The sequence below is a fragment of the Cynocephalus volans genome, chromosome 1 (assembly GCF_027409185.1).
Source record: "Cynocephalus volans isolate mCynVol1 chromosome 1, mCynVol1.pri, whole genome shotgun sequence".
Classification (NCBI taxonomy): Eukaryota; Metazoa; Chordata; class Mammalia; order Dermoptera; family Cynocephalidae; genus Cynocephalus; species Cynocephalus volans.
The window spans coordinates 72,499,583-72,508,086 of record NC_084460.1 but is presented as its reverse complement, the minus strand read 5'-3'; the positions used below and the strand labels follow the sequence as shown (position 1 = coordinate 72,508,086).

At 35.5% G+C, this 8,504-nt stretch overlaps 1 protein-coding gene across 3 annotated transcripts in view; it reads left to right on the top strand.

Moving 5' to 3' along the window:
• Nucleotides 1-888: 888 nt before the first annotated feature.
• The window catches only part of PLSCR4 (phospholipid scramblase 4), a 51,877-nt gene continuing 44,261 nt past the window's right edge, over nt 889-8,504 (top strand). For all 3 annotated transcript variants that reach the window (XM_063093596.1, XM_063093590.1, XM_063093582.1), the window contains exon 1: nt 889-962. The gene's annotated coding sequence lies outside the window, so the exon portion shown is untranslated. The remainder of the gene's footprint in view (nt 963-8,504) is intronic.

Below are 8,504 nucleotides of genomic sequence, written 5' to 3'. Positions count from 1 at the left end.
CTGAGTGTTTCCAGCCAGCAGCACTGCGTTGCCAAGGCCAGTTCTCCAAGCCAAGGGTCTGGGGTGGGAGCAAATGCAGACTCCATAGGTTGATCTTCAGGAAGAGTGGCTTATTTTTCTAAGTTCAGTAATCTTCTATCAGCAAAGCTCCTTCTCCTGGGCTCTAGAACCTACCTCTCTCTAGTCAGAGGTTAATAAAATTCACTGAAACAGAATTTGGAGATAAGGAAGACTTTATCTGGCAAAGAGTGTGCAAACCGTTAAGACACAGCCTTAGCTACATCACGAAAAGTACGCTCTGCCAGAGCAAAGAGAGACTGTCTTATAAAGCAAAGGTTCCTGTCCAGATTCCGCTCAGGTCCTATATGCAAGTGAGGGATTCAAGCTTGTTCAGTCCTGATTGGTTCGATCCATTATGCAAAGGAGAGATTCTGCTTCCTAAATTCTGGTCCGTTAACATTTGACAGCTTACAGTCCATTGATTAAGTTCAGGTGACGAAATGGAAGTCCCATAAGTGTACACGTGTAACCTCTAATTAGCAAATGGCTACTCCGCGGCATTCAGAAGTTAGTCCCAGTTAGCTACTGGGGATCCCTCTGGAAGGACCGGCCCTTACAGGGTTCACAGACGCAGCCCCGGGCGGGCTGTCCTCTCTCCTCCACCTCCCGTGAGAGCAGTGACCGTCCTTCCCCGTCCCCCGCCGCTGCGCTCGTCCGCAGGTCTTGGCGGCCTTCAGGTGCCTTCCAGGACGACGCGCCCTGGGCGGCCACTGTCCCCCGCGCGGGGGCGGGCGGGGCCGGGGAAGGGGCCGGGTGGGCGGGACCGCGCCCGAGCCCCGCGCCGCCTCCCCCCACGTCCGCTCTGCCTTCATTTTAAAATCCTCCTCTTCCGCCCCCTTCCCCACCTCCTCCCTCTCCTTCCTCCGGGACTGAACCGCAGCCTTCTCCGGCGTCGCGGGTCGGTGAGTGGAGCGGGTGGCGGAGCCGGGGAGGCCGCGGGACGGGCGGGCGTCCCGGCCGGGGCGCCGCGTCCTCGGGTGGTCGTGGGCGTCCGGGGCGCCCGCGGCGGCTCTGGGGGCGAGCGGCTCCAGCGCTGGGGAAGGACGGGCCCGGATCTGACCGCGGCAGCGGCGGCCCGGGCTGGAGGCCTCCCGTAGGGACGCGCACGACACGCGCTCTCGCACAGGCGGCCACACTCCGCCGCCGGGGCCGCCCTCGCCGCCGCGCGTTCCCTTCCGCGGGCCAGGCCCGTGAGCGGCTCCTCCTGAGCCCCTCTCGGCGGGACCAAGGGGGTGCGGCGCCCTAGGTCTCGGGCCGCCCGCGGGGACAGAGGTGTGACCACGTCGTGACAGGCGGCGGGTGGAGGGGGCTACAGGACAGAGGGGAGACGTGATTTATTTGCGGGTGGACTTGAATTGTTTCTAGAAAATAAAACGTCATATTTCAAGACTTAGAATTTTCTTTTATTCTGTGACTTTATCTTCTTTTAAGATCTACAATTTGAGTTTTTAATTTTATTAAAATGTGAAATAGAGCCACCAAATAAGGACGGGTGAAGCAAGGTTGATTTTCATCCTATTTTAAGTTACATTCCACCAGAATAAGGGGTAGATAAGTAACCTCATCTGTCTATGTGCTATCATGGTTAATCGCAAAACACTAGCATCATTTCCATTAAATTTGAGATAGACAAGAATGCTCATTATCACACTCTGTGACATTGTTGCGAATTGTGTGGGCCAGTGACATTAGGCAGGAGAAGACATTAACATTCTGATTAGGAAAGAAGACCCAAAATTGTCACTTTAAGCATGATGTGATTCTGTATGTTGAATATCCAAAGGAAACAACCAAAAAGCTCATAGGAAGAATACGTGAGTTTAGCAAAGTAAACAATTGCACTATGCTTAATTTATAGAAATCAATTGATGTTGTATGCATAAACTAGAAAATACACTAGAACAAAATAAACTTCAATTTGCCATGAAACACAAAATTGAAAAAGCTATTTTGAAAAGAGATGTAAAACTCTAGAGACTTAAATGAAAATACTTCACATGTTTATATGAGAATCCAGTAATATACATAAGTTTTATCTAGATAAAGATATCATTTCTCTAAAATAATGTATAAATTAAATAGAATACTAACCAATTTTTTTTTGTTCGTTTTTCAATTAGACTGTTTAGCTCATATGGAAGAACAAACATTTGAAAATAGCTAGGAAGTTTTCGATTTTATATGTATATTGGGCGACTTTATGTAAAGCTATAGTGATTGAAAGACGGTGGGGTAGACTTACTACCAGACATGTCAATCAAACTGAAGAGATAGATTTCAGAATAAAAGGAAAGCTGGCATCTGATAAACATACATATTAAATCGGAGTGGGGGAGGAATAACATTTAATAGATAATGCTTGGAAACCAGTTATTTATTTGGGAAAACTAAAAGAAAACTGGAACTTTTCCTCATTCTTAATACACAAATGTTGTCTAGAAGGCTAACTAATTTAAATATATGAAGCCTAATAATAAAAAAAGAAAACCTGAATGAGTATCTGTGCACATGGCATGTGGGGAAGTTAAAAGCCTTCACCCATTTAAACATGATTTTTATCAATATTTGTAAGCAAAACACAGATACAAACAACAGTATGCTGTTAATAGAAAAAAGCAATAATTTTGCTAATATGGCTAGGACTCTCATTAATGACCTTTAAATCAACAACCTAGTTGATGATAAAAAAAGTCAATTCAAAGCAAGAGAAATGCAAATGATAGCAGAATGAAGATTCTCAAAACACTAATTATCAAAAAAATGCAATTAAAGTAAGACATCAATTTTTGCCTGTTTTACAAATTTTCAGAGTCTGATAATACTCAATGTTGATATTATGATAAGGGAGGAAAATACACTTTTACAAACTTTTAGTGGAAATGTGAATTGGTAAAACTTTTTTAAAAAGTGATAGCTACTAAAATTTTCAAAAAGTTCTTCACTTAATGGAATTTATCCTGCAGAACATGCTCCCAAGTGTACCAATTAAAATCTGTGTGAAAGATTTTCACAGTAGGATTGTTTGTAATACAGAAAACGTGGAAACAATTCTGTAACCATTAACTGGGATTTGGTTACATAATGTATGGTACATCCAAAGGTGGAATAGTATAGAAGGGTGCTTCAAAAAGTTAATGGAAAAATAGAATTAAAAGATAATATGAATCTTTCCATGAACTTTTCTAAGTACCCTTATATATGTGTGTATGTGTCTATGTGTGTACAGTAACATAATATTTTTGTAAATAATTTGGAATATAGACTGAATTATATTATTATGGATATTCATGTTCTAGTAACATATTTTTATAATGTATGCATGTTTATAAGGAAAATGCTAATATTATAATAGGAAAAATAAGAAATTTCCCAAGTGTTTTTGATTAGTAATTTATATAGTGTGATAAATTGCTAATGATATACATGTATTATGAATAATTTACTAATCTATATTAGTTGTCATTCACTGTAGAAGAAATATATTATTTTTCACAAAGCTTTCCACATTGTTCTCTTCATTTTCTTTGTCTTTGAATGTTCTTTTTCAGCTGCATCCTTTGAAAACCCTTCCTTATTCTCTTCCCCAATGTTGATGATTATGTTTATTGTAGGCACAGAAATGAAAAATTTTGCCTGACTGATTTCACAGTCTGTTAAAATTTATAAGCAGAAAATACAGGAATGTTCATACTACCTATATATTTCACCAGCATTGTACTAAAATTCACCTTTACAGTAATCATCTTTCAGAATGAGAGAGATCGACGTGCTGTTCTTTAAAAAGGAGACTGTCTAAAATTGGACTACAAAAAAAATTGTTAAATTGCATAACAAAAGTTCAGTAAAGACAAGTGACAAATTTTGAAAAGAAACTTTTAACATAAAATAAAATTTTAATACCCTTTATATAAAGAACAGAAAAGAAAAAAAAAGAGAGAAATTGGACAAATGACAGTTCCCAGAAATGGATATACAAATAACTTTTAGACATGTAATAAAAGCTACCCAAACTCCTCATTATAAGATATATAGAAAATAAAACTAAAATTTTTTTTACCTATCAGAGTGGCAATGACATAAATTTTGGTAACACACGATTGGGAATGTAACTTTTTGTCTGATGTGTGATGCCAGTTCTTGGGAGTTCAGTTTGACAGTATCTGTCAGTAATGCACAAAACTTTAATCTGCAGATCCACTTTCAGGAATTTAATGCACAGGTGCACAAAGAATGTATGTGTTTTGTTTCAGCATTGTTTGTAATAATATATAATTGGAAACAATTTAAGTTTTCATCATTAAGCAGCAAGTTCAATACATTATGGTGCAGCTATTAAAAAGAATAAGATTATATGAACAAATGTAATCATCATCAGGACATTTTAATAAATAAAAAAATGGAGAAAAGTACATAGAAGGCTGCTGTTTGTGTGGAAATGTATATATATTAGTTTGTATGTGCTTAGGAAATCTCTTGGAAAATAAAAAGTCTAATATCTGTGGTTGCCTTTTGAGATGGGAAATGTAGATTGGAGTAGGAGAGATCTTTCCTACCATAAATTTATGTACTGCTGAACAGTGTCAATTATTATTTGTTTATTTGCACATAACTCCTATTTTAAAATGTCTGTTTTTATAAACGTAAAGCTTTTTTATCAAAATGATTTAATTGTAAGCCACATGACATCCTGTTTTACTACAATTTTTAATACTAAAATACTGACCAGAAAACAACACAATGAGGTAATCTGGTAATCTTTCAGATATAGTTGGCATGGTAATGTTTCCTCAAATGTATTATATAAACATTATGATAATATTGTTCTTCAGATATGTTTTGTACTCCAAGTAACAAAAACATTCTCTCTTGAAAGCTAAAATGAAGAGTCTTGATATTCTCTTTAAACAATTTGAGCTAATTTTATATGTTTAATAAGTAATCTATGGACTGTGGCTATCAGTTTGCTTCTTTTATTTTAAAATCATCTTTTATTTTAAAATAATGCCAAATAACCAACGTCTAAGATCCTTAACATTTGCTAAAAAGAAGGAAATATTCTACCATACACCTTTTCTTTGGAAGGTGTCATAGTGTGAATAAAATAAGATATATGTTCATATAGGTTATAAAAACAACACTATACAATTGATTACATTTTGCCAACACTTTCATTTGTTCATAGTGAAAATCACTACTTGTCTTAAGTTTCTTAAAAAATTGATTTTATGGAAAGATATAATTAAAATGAGTGTATGTACATGTATCGTTCTAATCTGTGGGACATTTTCACTGCATATTGTTCTCAACAGATATAGGTTTATATTGTTAATGCAAGCCACTATAATTGCTTTTTGAGTAGAATAGTCTCTTAATTTCAGCCCATGTGACAGCAACTTGTTAGGTTGCCAGGGTGTGAATGGGAATGACTGAATCCTTCACAGTCCTTGGACTTTAATCCATTCATGTTGAGCCCTCTCAACTATCCAGTTTTCTGGTTACCAAGAAATCTATAAAACTAATCAACACAGTACACCACAGGTGCCAAGAGTTTGGCTTGAAATCTATAAAGAGAAATGTACTTTTGATGAACTTGAAGTACTTTTTAGTTATGGTTTTACTACAAAGAGAGTACATTGTCAGTTTTTCTCTTTTTTTTCAATTCAGATTATAAAATCTATTATGCATTTATTGTAGAACATTTGAAGAGGAAATATTGTTTATATTTTAGCATATTTCCTCCAGGTTTTTCATATTTTAGAAAACAAGTATTATAATTATCCAGATTCTGTGTTTAACATTTAAATGTAAATATTTTGTGATTTTTACAAAACTGTGGCCAAATCATTTTAAAGTAATATGATGTTATCATAATGTTTTATTATAATATGTTTACTTAACCATTGTGCTAGACATTTATGTAGTTTACATTTACTACTGTTTCCACTGTACATTTTTTCTCACAATGAGAATTGCTTAAAATAAAAATCATATACAGCATATTCTGGATTTCTCCTGGAATTTTGTGTAGAATAAATTTACTTTTGTTTACAAATGAAATTTGAGAAAAAAAACTTAGATAAGTATTGTATTGGTAAATTGAGGATTTAATTGAGTTTATTATGATTCCCATAGCAGATGGATCTTTATTTAAATGGGGGAAGAATGTTATAGATCTGCAGTTAAGGTTGTGTGTATGTGAGGAGAGGGGTGGACATATCAAAATCATTTGGTAAATGCTTTTAAACATTTTATACTTAGGATGAAAAGTTCCCTATATTATTCTTTCTCAAACTATGATTTTATAGGGGCACCAGCATTTCCTGGGACCTTTTTAAAAGTACACATACTTAGGCTTGATCCCAGACCTACTGAATCAGACACTCTGGGGCTGAGGTTCAGCAGTCTGTTTTATGCATGCCTCCAGTGATTCTTGAGTACACCAACGTTTGAAAAACACTGCCCTAGACATTCTTATATGCTTTAAGGTGTACTTGGAATAGTCCCAAATTCCTCTTATATAGTACCTCACTCTTTGAGAATCATTGTATTTGATTGCTGAGGTACAGAATTTTTGTGCAGAAAAGAACCTTGGATATCAGTTTGTTCAAACTTTTTTTTTTTTTTTTTCAGGATAATTAGTATATATATCCCTACACCATGTATTCACTTTTTGTGGCCCTTTACCAATTTCTCACTAACCCCTCATCTCCCTCTCCCTTTCTCTCCTCTTGTAGCCTCAGTTCTGTTCTCTCCTTTTAAAAGTTGAAGGTGTTCAAACTTTTATTCTTGTATACTTATTTGTCTGTATGTGTTCTGTGTGTGATTGAAGCTCTGTTTATGAAATATTTGCAGTTTTTCTTTAGTTTCAAACTATGAAAGTGTTATAATTTTTAGTGTCACACAAACAAGCTGAACTATATTATTTGATGATATATTTAGCAAATTTGACTTTCATAAACATTCTTGACAATATTGGAGTGTTTAAGAAGGCAAGGAGATGTCTATATTCCTTTTGGAAATATTAACATCCAATGGTTAGCTAATATTTGGGAAATTCATTGAAGGAACACTGCATATCCTATGAATCATTCTTTAAAAAATTTCTATTAAATGAATTACCCCCAAATAGTATTTTAACAAAAGTTTTTAAAATAACACTTGATTTAATGTCATAATCAGAGAATATATACTTAAAAAATATTTTAGAAACTTAACCAAATTTAAATATCCACATAAAATACCCCTTTTGGCTACAGAAAGTGTTAATTTTTATTTCAATTTTATTGTCTCAATTGTTTTTCCATTGTTTATTTCATTTTTAATTTTTAAAATTTTTTAAAGTTTTTAATGTTTTATTTTATTTTTTAAATTTTTTATTTTAAAAAAATGGTTTTAGTTTTTTAACCTTTTAATTTAATTTAATTTTAAAAGATTTTTTTCCTAATTACAGCACTTTTAGGTTTACAGAGAATTTAAGCAGAGTACAGATAGTTCTCATACTCCCATGACCTTGCCTTCCCCTCCCCCACCCACAGTTTCTTCTATTATTGACATGTCACATTAGTGTGGTACATTTGTTACAATTATGAACCAGTACCGATGTATTATTATTATTAATTTCATTTTGCATTAGAGTTCCCTCTTTGTTTTATACAGTTCTATGAGTTTTGCCAAATGCATAATGTATCATACAGAATAGTTTCACTGCCCTAAAAATCCTATGTGCTCAGCATATTTATCCCTCCCTTCCTCCCTTCTCCCCTGAAACCCTGGAAACTACTAAGTTTTTTTCCCCTGTTACCTCAAACATTTATCATTTCTTTGTGTTGGGGACATTCAAAATCCTCTCTTCTAGCTCATCGAAAGTATACAATAAATTGTTAATTATAATCACACTACAGTGCTGTAGAACACTAGATCTTATTCCCCCTGTTTAGCTGTAATTTTGTATTTTTTAACAAATCTCTTTCTATCCCTTCTCCCACCTACCATTTCCAGCCTCTGGTAACCACCATTCTATTCTCTACTTCTATGAGATCAAGTTTTTTAGCTTCCAAGTTTATAAGTGATAACATGCAGAATTTCTCTTTCTATTCCTGGTTTACTTAACATAATGTTCTCCAAGCCCATCCGTTGTTGCTGCAGATTACAGAGTTTCATTCTTTTTTATGGCTGAATAGTATTTCCTTGTGTATATATACATACCACAGTTTGTTTATACATTCTTCTGTTGATGAACAGTTAGGCTGATTCCATATCTTGGCCATTGTGAATAGTGCTGCAATGAACATGGAAGTGTAAATATCTCTTTGATATTCTGATTTTCTTTCCTTTAGATATATACACCCAGTAGTGGGATTGCTGGATTATATGGTAGTTCTGTTGTAGTTCTGGGGGGAACCTCCATACCGTTTTCCATAATGGCTGTACTAACCTACAGTCCC